Source organism: Numida meleagris, chromosome 4 (genome assembly GCF_002078875.1).
Source record: "Numida meleagris isolate 19003 breed g44 Domestic line chromosome 4, NumMel1.0, whole genome shotgun sequence".
NCBI classification, from domain to species: Eukaryota; Metazoa; Chordata; class Aves; order Galliformes; family Numididae; genus Numida; species Numida meleagris.
The window spans coordinates 91,037,066-91,052,112 of record NC_034412.1 but is presented as its reverse complement, the minus strand read 5'-3'; the positions used below and the strand labels follow the sequence as shown (position 1 = coordinate 91,052,112).

General features: G+C 38.1%; 1 long non-coding RNA gene across 6 annotated transcripts; it reads left to right on the top strand.

Annotated features, from left to right (window-relative positions):
• LOC110399031 lies at nucleotides 536-12,150 on the top strand. Of its 6 annotated transcripts, none has more exons than XR_002438838.1 (5): nucleotides 536-569; nucleotides 2,409-2,495; nucleotides 5,430-5,544; nucleotides 7,634-7,694; nucleotides 11,313-12,150. It is a non-coding gene; the product is annotated as an uncharacterized LOC110399031 (long non-coding RNA). The 6 variants fall into 6 exon arrangements; XR_002438839.1 differs by lacking the exon at nucleotides 11,313-12,150 and adding an exon at nucleotides 4,023-4,245 and having other exon boundaries at nucleotides 7,634-9,615; XR_002438837.1 differs by lacking the exons at nucleotides 5,430-5,544; nucleotides 11,313-12,150 and adding an exon at nucleotides 5,607-5,700 and having other exon boundaries at nucleotides 7,634-9,615.

The window sequence follows — 15,047 nt, the reverse complement described above, 5'->3', positions numbered from 1 at the left end:
CTTTCAATTCGTTATATAAAATGAGAAATCTAGTAGCCATCTATAGCATTCTAATTTTAATTATCTAGAGCCTGCATTTCAGACCACCCTTTCTTCACTGAGATTAACAAAGCCTTCATTGCAGTAGCCAGTATCTTTTGATGTAATTCTGCAAAGTTACTTGAGATGTTCTATATATGATGACTAAAGATCAATTCATCATACTATGATGCACTGTTTCTGGGGAACCACTCTCATTTGGTTATGTTGTAGCTTATGTGATATACTGTGGCAATTCTACTGGTGTTAGTTGAGATCCATGTACCAAAAAAACCCAGACTTTACATAATATGAAAAGAGAATATGTCCATGTACTTGTAGCAGAAATACTAAGTCATGGCTTAAACCAGTGACTGAGCACCTGGTGGGAAGGCAGGGCCAACCCAGGGGAGCTCAGGTGCATGCAATGCACCTGAGTGACCAGAAGGGGTGGAGCCAGGATCCACCCCTTCCCAGACCTCATTTAAGGGTTGGCAGGGGAGGTGAGGATTTCTCTCTGGAGATCACTGCCTACCTGAGGTCTTTTGAGGGTAAGCAGTTTTTTTTTCATTTGTTTCTGCATCTACAGCTGCTCTATTTGGACTTATTCTCATTTGCTGCAGCCTAGGATTGTGCTGCCATGCTACTATTGCTGTACTTTCCATCACATTATAGCATTACAGCATTAGAGTACTGTGTACTCTATGTGTTTGTACGCTCTACAGTGTTTGTACAGACATACTATGGTCAATAACTGAGGTGTTTCTCTCTTTTTTTTTCATGTATGAAGTCCTGAGAAGAATAAGCAGAGATTTCAGAATTTATCCATAAGTATTACAGTTAGGAAGAACACAAGAAATGGTGGATTTTATTCTGTTTTAGGGTGTAACTGCACTCAAGAACCACACGTAGCTGTAAAGCTAGAAGTAAAACACAGGCCTAATTTCAAGGAAGTAAATTGTAAGAGGTATACAGAAGGTATCAGTAATTCCCAAGTACAAGACTTGGTTTCTGTTTGCACCAGAAAGCAGACAGGAGAATAAAATCTTAAAACTACTGAACCAGTATTTCTAGCCGTGGCTTAAGCTGTTTCTAGGTATACTTACTGCTATTTCAAAAGATGGCTTGAACTTGAGCAGAAGGGTAAAAAAGAAGGCATTAATTTTGCCCATTCCTTCTTTTAAGAGAAGAAAACTTTAAAATGTTTTACTACTTCACAGGAAATCATATGGGATTGACCTTGCATGGCTTCAGCAAAGATTAGGACGCGTTTTCTTGGGAGAGCAATCATCTTTTTTTCTCTAAAAGAGCAAGATCACTGATCTTACTAGAGCAAGGTTTGGTGTCACAAGCAGTCATTTTGGCTTCTTGCACAACACCAAGGAGCTATTGTTTTTCACAGGACTATATTAATTATATTGAACATAAGTAGCTACATATGGATTTTGACTCACAGAATTTCTTTAGCTCCAAATAGTTCCAGATTACTTGGATCCATGGTGTGTACACCTTAGAAGAGCATTTATAAAGCTCATACCTGAATTATTCTCAGCTTTAGCATGCGTTTGGGATTGAAAGATGAGTAGTCTCTGCTTTTGATGTATACTGTGGTCAACTGATACCAGTAAGAGCCTGCTAGAATGTTTAAGGAGAAAAAGATATCAAGGAAAGACTAAAATACTTCAGTACTACTCAAGCCTGGGGCTTTGGGAAAGTTTGTGCATTAAAGACAAAGGGACAGAGCAATGACACATTTAAAATGCACACTAAAAGTTTCTACAACTCCTTAGACAACCAATAGAAGTGTTTAAAAGAATTATGGACTACAGTATCCAGACAGCAGCTCTTAAAATTCTCCACGCTTCAAGTGTATCTGCTTCAGCTTTATAGGATAAGGTACAGATGAATGTATCTTCTCTCCATCATTTGAGGTATGAATATTCATTATAGCAGCGTAGTGCCCATTTAAATGAATCAAGAGAGAGTGCTGCTTTGAATATATCTATGTGGATCACGGATGCAGGTTGAAGTGGCTGGCATCTCCCATTTTCTGGTTTTATATTTACATTATATATTATGTCATGGTAAAGTTCTACTTACTGAAATGCAAAAGATGAAGGAGGTGACATTAACAGATGTACAAAAGAATATTTTATCTCTAAAACCAGCGAAGGATTTCTGCTGGTCCCTATTGGAAAGACTGAAAAAGTTACGGAAAGGAATATGCGATGGCATTTTCCAGAGGAAATCATTATATTTCTAATAAGTTCTTCCTACGTAAACGCACTTGCAGCTGTTTATCATGGGAGAAAACAGAGAGAGCTGTGGGAGCTTGACACTACATCATATGTGGTGGCACAGGGACAGTGAGATGTTTATCTTTGTTCCAGGAACACTGATACAAGCTGCTTGGAAGGGCTTCCAGTTATGAATGTAGTTAAACATCTTTTCTAATAAAGCTAAACCTCCTAGTTCAGGTGAGCTGTTAACTTCCGTTATCATTTCTACTGTTTATCATTGACTGTTATTAGTATGTTGGTTTTACTTTGATGCTTGTGAAATGCTGGAGCTACACAGTGTTCTTTGTTCTTGCTCAGGGTGTCAAATCCTTCTATTTCTTTGTGTATTTTGCCATAAAATATGTTTATCCTTTCTTCTCAATGCTGAATTAATTTGTTTAGGGCATAGAATGCTTTGTGTTTCACATCCTTCCCTTACTTGGTGTTCTCTGAGCTTCATAGTCTTTGGGAGGAGCTGAATCTTACTTGTACTTAGAAGTTATGATTGTGTGTGAGGGTAGCAAATGTACCAAGTGATTGCAGCTGGCCATAAAGGACCTGGTTCTTCTAATGCACTCACTCTATGAAGGCACTTGAGAAAGTCTAAAGGAGTCAGTAGGATTACTCCTGTTTTACCACAGTGTAAATAACCATCTGTCCTATTTTTAATATTGTTGGTAAGCGTTCAGTGTATCCACTTAATACAGCAGTCATGACCTCCAGTGAAAAGTTCATTAGTTGCATACTGCCTAGGCCTGACCCTAGGCAGAATTATAAAGGGCTTGGTGTTCTACAGCTCCTGTCAGTCCCTGAGTGCTTGTCAAGGTTATGAGTTAAAGATTGATAGTGTAGTGACTGCACAGGCCTTTATTTGAGAGGGGAGAGGTTACAAATGGGCCATGGGCATTAGCTCCTCTGTTGCAAGCAAAGGGAATACTCACCAGAATGCAGGAGTGGTTATCCCTCTCTTTTCAAGACATATTATGGAAATCTTTGTCTACTGTAGTGTTTGTTCCTGCTAGAAACTTGTTTCAAACTCATTGACCTCGTTTATACATTTCCAGATATAGCTTCTACTGTTCTGCATGTTGAGCTATAGGAGTATTTACTTAAATAGTTTGACACTCTTGTAGCCATTACAGGTTAAGCCATATGCAAAAAGACCATAAGAAACCTAAGGAGTCATTCACGACGTGTCCATCACATGCTAGACATAACCATCATTCCTATATTGCCATTGCAGCTCCTTTTGCAAACAGCCAACCACGCATGTTCTTACCATGCAGGAAAAATTAATGATAAGGAAAGAGAATTTTGCTGGTGATATAGATGACCATAACTCTTTCATGGCGCCCCCTCTGTGGGGCGAAGAGTTAGGATCCAATTCTAGTAAGTGTATTTCATCTTAGGTCAACAGTACCTCATTCAAAACTATTCAATTTCAAACCCTCAAATATTTTAAGCAGGGAATTCAAATTTACAGGTGATCAAATGTCAATATCTCCTGATCAGAGAAGCGTATCTTTGCACATCTTGTCTAAAGTCGTCATTTACCTTCAAGAAGATCTGTCGCAACACACAGCTTTAAAGCCATATTAGCCAGATTCCTTGTGCACTTTTCAGCTAAATCTACTCCAGCAACCATTTTTCATCTGTCTTTTATCATCATTCTGCATACAGCAATATCCTTCCTTTTTTTTTTCTTTCATCTCATCACCCTGTCAGGAAGTCCGTCCTGGATAAGATTGAACAGAATTGTATACAGTACTGCCGTTTCTGTGGTATGCTATTCCAAAGGCCACGTATTAAGGACTGTAGGCATTCCTGTTTGAAGCCAAACAAGTTCTGATGGAAGAAGAGCCTCTCTCACAGAGGGAGCATCCAAGCAAAAGAATCTGTAGAATATATTCAAAGGATTTCAGCATGGGATTGCAGGACCTGTAGACAGGTAACCTTACCATCTCACCCTGAAGTCTTGCTTGGGCCATGGTTCAAGCATGTGACTTAAGAGCTTTTCCAAATCTTTTGTTCATTTTTCTTTACTTTGGAAGAAAGTGTTGACAGTCAAGCTCTCATAAGCTATGTGCCCACTCATAGTTCTATCCCTTCCTTAATAATGCTGAACTTCTTGTGTCAAGACAGAGGAAATCTGTATCAGAACTGCACCCCTCCTGGCGTTTCGTTCTGTGCCCAAGCCCCTCCACCTAACTTTCAGTATAGACCTCTTATAGAAAATAACATCAAAGTTGCAAGATCCAGGAGTCCAGTCACAACCAAGCTTTGTAGTTCTAGTCTCTAAGTTATAGAATGTGCTGGGTAGGTAATAGAATGGAAATGAAGTAATATTTCAATATTTTCATGCTGTCTGCATAACAATTATGATGTTAATTAATTATCTGCCTGGCAGTTAACACCATGCAGAGGCATGGTTGCGGTCGACTTCCTGCTGTTCTGCTAGCAGTGAGTAATTAACCTCTCCTCTTCCCTGGGATTCTCTACAAGATGATCAGCGTGTTGATGATATAATTATTATTAATTCAGTTTCTGTGTTTCGTTGACATTGTTAATTACTTGTCGGTAATCAGCTAATGTTTAATCTTCCTTGCTGGATAGCTTCTTAAAAGGCTGCTTGAAATGGTTCAGAGAGACTTCCCAGCATATTCTCAGTCCTCACTGCATCAAGTGTTGGACAGAACTCTATTCAGAATAAATTATTTGAAAACTACAAAGAGTCTACTGAAGTGGTGGAATTTTTGGATCAAATTAAATTGCTGTTTTCACTGTTGTAAGTGAGAATATGTAAAGCTTTTGTCAATAGATCAGGGAAACAAGTGGGATCTTTTTCAATGCCAACTTTAAAAATTGATCTCACTTACAGAATTGTCAATATCATTTAAATCACAAAATTTAATTTAGTGCTGTTTTTTGTTTTTAGAGGATTAGTGTTTATCCTGCAAATAAATGTTTATAGCATTCTTACTTTCAGCAAAAGTAAGAAATCTTTGTTTCCCACTGCAACAAACAGAATGGGAGGTTTCAGTAAATATTTTCATAAAATAAAAAAGTCAGCATTTTTTTTTAGCATGAAGTCATTCACCAAAGATACAAGGCTATCTTTCTTTAAATTCTTAGGATGATATTTGTCAAAGTACCAAAAAGGCACCAAATCATTGGGATAGAACAAGGAACAAAGAATTGTATTCCATGTGCTCTCCTTTCAAGACTTGAACTATCCCTGTGTCTCCAGGTAAAATATATAGCTTAAAGGCAGAATGATGTAAGGAAAACAGAATTTCTGATCTCTTGTAGAACTGGTCTTATTTATGTGTTGGAAGGACTTTGAGAAAGTGCACTCAGAGGAAGACCTTGAAGGAGATCATACTGTTTTCTCTACTTGGTACTGGTAAGGTTTCTATGGTAGAACAGTGTTCAGTTAGTGGTGTTTTACTGTTAGAAACGAACTAAAACTTCAGGGAACAAGAATGAATGGAGAATACATGGTCAATGAGGAAAGGGTGAACTAATGTTTTCAGACTTAAGGAGAGAAGTTTGAAGTGGTAACAGCCTCATATTTACTTGGCTGCTGCAAAGAAAGAGAGCTGTGCCACGCTATATCCGCGAAGGCTAAAATATAAAGTCATAGGATAACACTGCAGCCAGAGATCAGGGTTATATGTTACTTCAAGGGTAAGAACATTTCCTAGCAGAGCTAGGAAATGTCAGGAGCTAAATTGGCACAAGTGAAATGGAAAGAGATGAGTTGAGGGGCAGGGATGAGGAGAAGGGGAAAGAAAGATCAAACTAATTGGAATCCCTGCAAGGAAGGTGAGGTGCATCCTAGATGAGAGGACACTACAGCAGGGAGAGTGCAGGCAGAGATGGGGGGCAGTTGTGAATGGGTATTTCATAAGAGAACCAAGAGGCAGGGCAAGGTGCAGTCAAGCAGAATGAGATTGAGAAGTTTGGGAAACCATAATGAGGGGAACAGGAGGTTAAGCAGGAATGAAAGGCAGGAATAAGCATTTGGTTTTGGTTGAAATGGAGTCACTGCAGAGACTGTAGCCAATTAAACAGACTCTTCCAGTGTCATTTTAAAAATATCTAAGTATTTACTGCTTTCCTCTGCAGGAATTTCATACCAAAGTCAGCTAACATTTGTCTGAGATTACATTCAATTTTTCCTTTGAACCTGGAGTTTGGGAAACTTGGAGCGAAACTCAGCCGATGCTTCTGCTTCATACTTTACTTTGGACTGAAACCCTGCAAAAAGTTTCTGTTTATGTTTTATTTGGAACTACCTTCTCTCGTATGTCACCTAGAGGTTGTTATATGTTTACCAACCTCCAAATAGCTTAAATTCACATGAAATTTTGGACCAAGAACTGACATAAACATGATTACATTTCTGAGATTTCTTTCTGCAAGTTTCAGACTCACTTTTGAACTCAAACATTCAAGGAATAAATGTCCATTTTTTCCTTTGCAAAGTATGTGGCAGAGCCTAATCTCACCAAGAAAACTAGCAGGATTTTGTAACACAGAGTGCTGCACTTGAAGGGGAAATGGAACATTTTTTATTTCCTAAGTTTCACATAAAGGTAATATAAATGAGCATGCAGATTGTGGAATGGTTCATATTTTAAGTATTCAAGCTCCAGTAATAGGTGGGAACAATATGAATTGTACTTGTGTACCAAACAAGGTCTAGCTACCCAGCCTGCTTTTGATAACACTCCTCATTTTGTAAGCTATATGACATGTCAATTTACTGTTTTCATTTGGGAGACTGAGAGTGTTTGATTGAAGCTTCAAGATCAAAACAAAGGTTAAAAGAATAAAACCGATGCCTTTTTTTTTCCCAAGTGTAAATATTCTCATGTATTGGAGGATGTCACCCTGTATTATTTGGAAACAGAGTCCTATTGTACATTGCTTTTACAGAATGAGAATGGTTCCGTTGTTACAGCATTTGTCTTGAATGTGGACAGCCTGGATTTAATTCCTTATACAGTTACAGACTTTGCGCGTGACTTTGGGAGAATCATTCAGACCCAATTCCTTAATGGTGCTTAGATGTCCTGAGTTTGCAGGGCTGAAGTGATCTGACAAAATCTGAATTTTGAATGTTCCCGTTGAATGAGTTATTTGCAAACCTCGTCATGCAGGCAGAGAACAAGCTGTTAGTGGATGACCTATCTCCAGGCTTCAGCTACGCCTTTGGTGCGCATGGATACTGTCTATTAAGTCAGCTAAGTCACATGGTGTATCTGCTTTCTGGTGGGATTACAGCTTCCACCGTGACTACTGAATACTGGTTTTGTTTATTTGTTTTAAAGGTATTCATTCTGAGATGACAGTACGAGAAAGTGCAAACAGCTGTATCCGAAGCACTTCCAGGTCAGAGTTCTTCTACGAAATGGCTAAATCCCTGGTTATACAGGGAGCCACTTGAGTTAGAGTCAAAAACACGTGAAGAAAGTTCTGCAGCTTCTATCCTTGTTCTGCGGAGGCATAAGCTGACCAAGAGTGGGAGCCAGCAACCCAGAAGGAGCCAAATTCTATTTTTACCCAGAACAGTGTACAGTTCTCAAGAAGTCCAGGGTTTTCCTCCAGATCAGCAGCACGGTGTCAGGGAGCAGCAGACCACTCATTGCCTTGACTGGTGGCAGCATGCAGAAATTGGAACCAGATTCAGTTGTTCCCATACAAATTTTTCATAAGAGCTAGTGATGTTTGCTGTGAAGTTCAGAATTGTAGCTGTTTCCATATATTATTTTCCCAAAGCTGCCCATTTTGGGGTTTGGCCAAGGAGCTGTAAGAGATGTAGGTTAACTTTACATTCTCTTAAAATTGCTTGCTTGCACTGTTTCAACTCTATGAAATTATCAAGGTGCTTAACATGCAAAAGAATAAGACTTGACATTACATTTATTCCTGCACAGTGAATTCAAGGTCAGTATGAGCTATTGTCAATTGCTGTCTGAATATATTACGTGAATAACTCTATTCAAAGACCAATAAAATAGATTTCTTGCAATCATGCTGTAGAAATAGACAAGATTTGGCTCGTCCTAGTTAAACAAGGACTCTCTGGGAATTAAAAACCTATGCTAGCTTGTTTACACAACAATGGTAAATTGAAATTGTCAAAGTTGTGCAGAAATTTCAGCTGAAAAATTCGTGTGTTTTTTTAATCTAGTTCAGATGCATTCTGTGTTTTTATAACATAAGAATCTCCTACCAGTAGGAAATGACAATTTTTGAAAACCTTCAAAAATTATCCCTTGTTCTAAGTTATAACCTTAGGAATGAGTCCCTGAGAGCTGGTCTGTACATTTGACCCTCTGTTATTGCAAGCTAGAGCCAGCTCACTCAGTTTTTCACAGTTTTTCTCAGTCACTCTCTTTTCATGTAGTCCATGTTTGCTGCTATATTCATCTGTGCTTCTACCTGCTTAGCTTATGGTGAGCCACAGAGAATATGTGCTGCTGTATCAGCATAACTACATCTACTTTGAGGCCTTGGGAATGAAAATGGTGGTATTTTGTTAAACTGCTGAAAATTACTAGTGGATATTTTCTGGCTCACTTTTGTTGGAACCGTGGCTCACTTTTGTTGGAACATTGCTAATATTTCCTGTAGATGTATAGTGCAATAGATGCATAGAAAGTGAAAGTCATATCACAGATGCCTGACATACACATACACTGCCCTCAAGATCTTCCCTGAAGACAAAGGAATGATAAGTAGGTGTGAAAACTTCTCTGTTGACTTAGTCAGATCATTAGATGAATTACTTACTAGATTCAAAGCAATTAGGCTGGGCTGCTCTTTTTTTCTGAAAAAAAAAAATCTCTCCTGGAAATAGTGGGGTTACTCAGGTATCACTATAGATGTGTGTTGGATTTAGAAGTGTTATTGATCTTGGCCTTATGTAAGAAAGAAAGTTTCCAAATCTCAGAGTTCAAGCTGTTTGCAGAGTTGATAGCTGAAACCACTACATATGTTGCATGCATGTTTATATGCTGTATGTAAATCATGACATGTAACGTTGTTAAGTAAGCGTGGGATAGAATCACACCTAAATTAAAGAGAATTTGGCTTTTTTTCCTGTGTAGAAATACATAAGCCTATCAGCATGTCATGGAGTATATAATTCTGCTTTGAACTGCGTGTTGGCTCATTAAATACTCATTATCAGAAATAGCTTTCACTGTCACCCACTCTTCTGCCTATATGGCTACACTGGATTGTGCTTTATCAACTGACCCAAGATTCAACTGAAGCCACTTCAGTCTTCTGTTCCCAACTCCCTACTGAAATTCATTGACCAAAGAGGGTATTTCTGAACTTCATATCTTCATAGAATCATATTGAGTTGGAAGGGACCCATGAGGGCCATCTGACCCAACTCCCCTGCAGCGAACGGGGACACCTACAGCTCCATCAGGTGCTCAGAGCCCTGTCCAGCCTGGCCTTGAGTGTCTCCAGGAACTAGGCATCCACCACCTCTTGGGGCAACCTGTTCCAGTGCTTCACTATCCTTTTTGTGTAAAAAAAACAAAACAAAACAAAAACCTCTTCACTAATTAGAAACACACTAATTATCTACACATCTTGATCCAGGGTCATTTCTGAGTATAGGTTGTTCTTCCTCTGATATAACCTTAGTGATATTTGCACTACATAGTTCTTGCATAATTGTTCTTTCCATTTCTTCAGAGCAATGAAAATTAGGAATTCTTCAGGTTATTAGATTTGCTCTCCTTTTGGTGGTAAATATTCAGGCTGTGATGGTTTCGGAAGTGTTAAATGGGACTTGACATGTCGTGTGAGTATTACAAATATAAATGAGTTGAAGAAGAAACTGTCTCTGTCCTATACATTTATAAATTAAAAACAAAATTAAGAGACTGAAAAGAAAAACTAGCTCAGCTTTGTTAGTTCTGGATACAATATATGGGCTTCTCTATTTAGAAGAGAAGTATGAAAAATGCAGGAATTCAGCTAGAAAGGCAACTGTTCTTATTTGCTTACTTGCCTCTATAGTGGATTGGATTTAAAGGCAATATAGTAGAACTCCTTTTGAATGAAGATTTGATGGAAAATAAAGAGACCATTAAATCTTTTTGCATGTGCGTCTCATCAGCATACTATTAGGAGTAAGAGGAAGGGATGATGTTTTTGGAGCAGAAGCTTATAATAGCTCAGACTGCTAGTTGAGGAAACCCAAGAGATGGCATTGCAATAGGTCACTGAACTGGTTTCACAGAAGGAGCTAAGTGAAGTAAGTCTTTAAAATCAAAAAAGCTACTCTTAGGTATAATGTGATTGGAAGGGAAAGGGGCTGCAATCATCAGATGGCTGAAATTCCCAAGAGATAGTGACCAGCGCAAACAGAAAAAGGGCATGGAATAATCAAGTGAAGACATAAAAAGGCTTAGACAGGAATTCTAGCTGGGTACAATACCTGAAAGATATTGTTGGATGTATGTGAAATGTGTATCTGAGCACCACAAATGAGTAGACCAAGTCCATCATCAGACCTTTTTTATGTGGCTGAAGGGGTGAGAGGGTGGTTGAAAGAGGTCTCCCATTTGAAAAGGCAATGCTTGTACTAGGTGTGGGTTGTGGTCAGTGCTGGAAGGCATTCATTTTTATTTAAAATTTAAGGCTTATTTATTTTCAATTACAAAATATGAAAAACAATGAAGTGTATACAGCATTAATTATTGGCTGCAGGCACTTGAAGAGAGACTTCATCTATCTGGCTGCAAAGTAGGTTAAGATGATTATCCCCATCTCACAATTGGGGATCTGAACCTCAAGGTCACGCATTCTGTCAGTAGCAGAGTCGAATATAAAAAATCCAGCAAGTTCTTACTCTAACTGCAAACAAGCACTGCCACACTCAATATAGTACATAGATAGTATACTGTAAACCCCCTGTGAAAAGAATCTGTGGTTTGATTACTTCAGTAATCTCAAAATCTAATTCTGATTTTTCTTGTACAGGTCAGTGCTACGAATCTATCTCATCCAAGTCGGTTTCTCTTCAATTTTTCAATCTAGCTTGTCTAGGGAGATGGGGTGACATTTCTCCTTGTTTTGTTCTTTTTTTTTTATTTCTTTTACCTCTGTCACAACCCTCTAAAACAATACTTTAGAAAATGACAGAGAAGCAGTGTTTGTAAAATGTCATGATCACAAACAATCAGAGTGATTGCATGCTACATTTATCGTACATCAATGTCCCCTGCCATCAACTGCTTCTTGGAACTCCAGAAGTCTACGAAGTGAAGCAAGAGTTGCTTTCACAGTGGGTTGTCCTAAAAACTTTTTATAAACCTTTTTTTAAGCAGAAGAGCTGAGCAAATTATTTAAATCCTGTATTATCAACTCCAGCTTTTTAATTAAGCAAGTGAGTTATTAGTTGTTTTCAGATATTTCCAAATTGTTTTGCTGCGCCTTATACCTCACTCTGAGTATTTATTACTGAGGATGTCAGAGCCCTACGATGTGATTTTCTTCCTGATTCTGGACTTCATGAACTGGCAATTTTAAAAAGGGAAGAATAATGAATGGCTGAATTTGAAGACAGAGTTTCAGCTATTTTGCTGAAGAGATATTAGTTTTACAAATTGACTGGCTCGGTCAGAATCTGTGGGAATAACAAACATCTTCCAAATCAAAGTAAATCACACTGCTTACTTTCAATCACAAAAAGACAAACAAATCCATCCAAATATGCCATCTGTTCAAGCATTTTAATATAGCTGATATCTTTCATCAATGACTTTTGTTAGTTCTCTGAAACGCTCATGAGTTAAGCCAGCTGTAAATCCTTTCTCAGCTTTCCACTGCATTTTCAAGGCAAAGAAACAAGGGAGAAATACGTAGGAGTTCATATCATGACAGCATAATGCACTTGCAGTTTTTCTGTTGCTCTACAGGCAAATTTTTATTTCAGAGGCAAATGAAAAAGTTGCCTTTGATTCAGTTTCATCCTGACTCTCTTGAATATGAGTTCAACCACTTACAGGCTACTTCAGTGCTTAAGACCAGTGGGGACATGTCTACTAAAATTTTTGGGCTTATCTTTGTTGCTGGAAAACTTCCAGCTTCTGTCCATGGTAATATGCTTTTTCTCCCTACCCTGGGAGTGTGTACAGGGATGCAGTCACTTCTAGGAGCCCAAATGTAACCAAGGGAACCTGTGGCCAAGAGGAGGAGGAGGTGCAGTTTCTCACAGGGGTCACCACTGGGTTCTGGCCAAGTGAGAGGCACCGCCAAAGAGAGATCCAAGACACTAAGGAAAAAGATGTCTTAAGAGTTTGTTTCACATAGGACACCACAGTACCATTTCATTGGCTTATAGACTGCAATTTCATCCAGTCCCCACCCAGATGCTGCAACATCACGCACTGTTAGTAAGGGTTTGTATCTTGTCAGCTGTGGCATCAGTGCTTCAGATAGAATGGAATCATAGAATTGTTAAGGTTGGAAATACCTCTAAGATCATCTAGTCCAACCATCGACCCATCCTCATCATGCCCACTAACCATGTCCCTCAGTGCCACATCTGCATAACTCTTGAACACCTTTAGGGACAGTGACTCCACCACTTCAGTGGGCAGCCTGTTCCAATTCCTTACAACCTTCTCTGTGAAGAAATTTTTACTGGCCTGGAAAATGGAGATTCTCACTCAAAAATTCAGAGTTCTCTTAAAGTTGTTACAACAATCTCAATATCTCTGTTTCTGTAATTATTTTCCTAGAAACACTAGCACAGTAATGACTTAATCTTGAATTTTTTTGACTTTCCTGTGATATATACCTTGAGAAAAAGGCTTATCTTTGTATTCATATTTGTGTTCTTAATTGCAATCAGTATGGTGAGAAACAATTTGGTTCCTGCGTATGCTACATTATCTACTGTAAGAATAAACTACAGTGCAGATTATGCAAATGCTATTATATAACCACAGTAGTTACTGCAGTGTCTTCTATAGTATATGTCAGTGTACTGTAGCAATTAAACAGTATAGTGAAGCCATAGCAATTACCATTCTAAATTATAATAAGCAATTCAATATGTGCTATTGGATAAATCATTTCCTTACAGCAACCACTGTATGTGTGCTTTGGTTTTTATTCTAAAGCCCTTATTACTTGTCATCTGAACACTGTGCCAGATGATTTATATCACATGCTTGTAGTTTGGGTGCATATTTACCGTACAATTTTTGAAAAAAAACTTATAATTATTATAGCTGTTTAAATTTATTATCAGTTTGCAGTGATATCTTAGAGGAAGAAAGTGCTGTTGTGAGAAGGAAGGTTATCTTTCGATTTTTTTCAAAAACCCACCCAGTACTAGACATAATCTTCTATGGTCTGAAGCTTAATAAACTAACTCCCAATAATTTTAGGAGATTTAATTCAGAATTAAACATGTGAACTGCTAGGCTAAATTCATTTTAAAAATCAGCTTTGTCTCTACGTACTGAACAAATTCCCACTAAAACTTGTGCATGATTTTAATTACAGATAAGTTTCTCTTTAAAGGCCACAGCATTCATGCTCAGGTTGCTAAGCTGAATTCAATACATCTATATGTTAAAGGTAGCAAGCTAATGTGTAAACAGGGAAAATATTGGAACCAATTGCTGTTAATTTGGTTTTGATCAATTCACATTGACTGCACTTTACATGCAAATGAGAAATGTGGTAGATTAGACCAGCTGAAAATAGCTGAGATATGGAACTCTTTTTTAAAAATTAAAAAATGGAATAGACAAAACTGGAGAAATAGAAAGTGGGGAGGCCTGTGCTCAAAATATTGGTAAAGAGAAGTAAAGAATTAATGAATATATATCTGTTTGTATAGCTCGTTTTAGTACAGATTTATGGGACTGATATATAGGGAGCCAAGATGGCAAATTCTGGCTCCTATTTAGTGTGTTATTAATTTTATGCTGTCATGGCTACTAAAAAATGATCATTAATTTTAAAAGTACATGGATAACTTTGCATGAAACAGTTGAAAGCAGGAAAGCAAGTATAATATAAAGGCAGAAAAAAAGGAAACAGAATAAATGTGGAAGTTGTGATTTGATCCTGTAAAATCTGAAAAGAAGAACCTTCTTTCTGGCTGGAAGTTAGGCCCAAAATTACTTCATTTTATTCATGCCTGTTGTACCACTAAAGTGAATGAATATTTTGTATCCACAACACTGCAGAAGAATAGGGTGAATGGACCAAAATAATCATGAGATGTTTGTAGGTCAGGGACACATTTGATCCAGGACCTCCTGTAAGAGTACCCACAAAACTAATTCCATTTGCCTCAAAAGGAATGATGCAGATAGAAAAATGGGAGCATAAAGGACACTGACAGTGAATATGTGCAGTGCTGCCGGCGGTAATGTCACTGAGCAACCTGGCACTTAGGATGTGATACAGGTCCTTGCTGGGAAAGTCCTTGGGCTTATGTTTACCTTGAAGGAGCTCTTTGCATTCTGTAGACTTCAACAATGCTTAAACACACATGCAGACATTTTCTGGAACAGAAATACTTTCCTCTGTACAGTTAATGATCCAGAGAGGGAGATGAAATAAATTGTGAAGGGTTGTGAAAACCAGGAAAGACTCTAGGCAGCATTGGAAACGTGAAAGGAAAATAATAAAGGAGATGTGGTCTTGAAAAATATATAATGGGACACTAATTCAGGAGGAAAATTTCCCAAG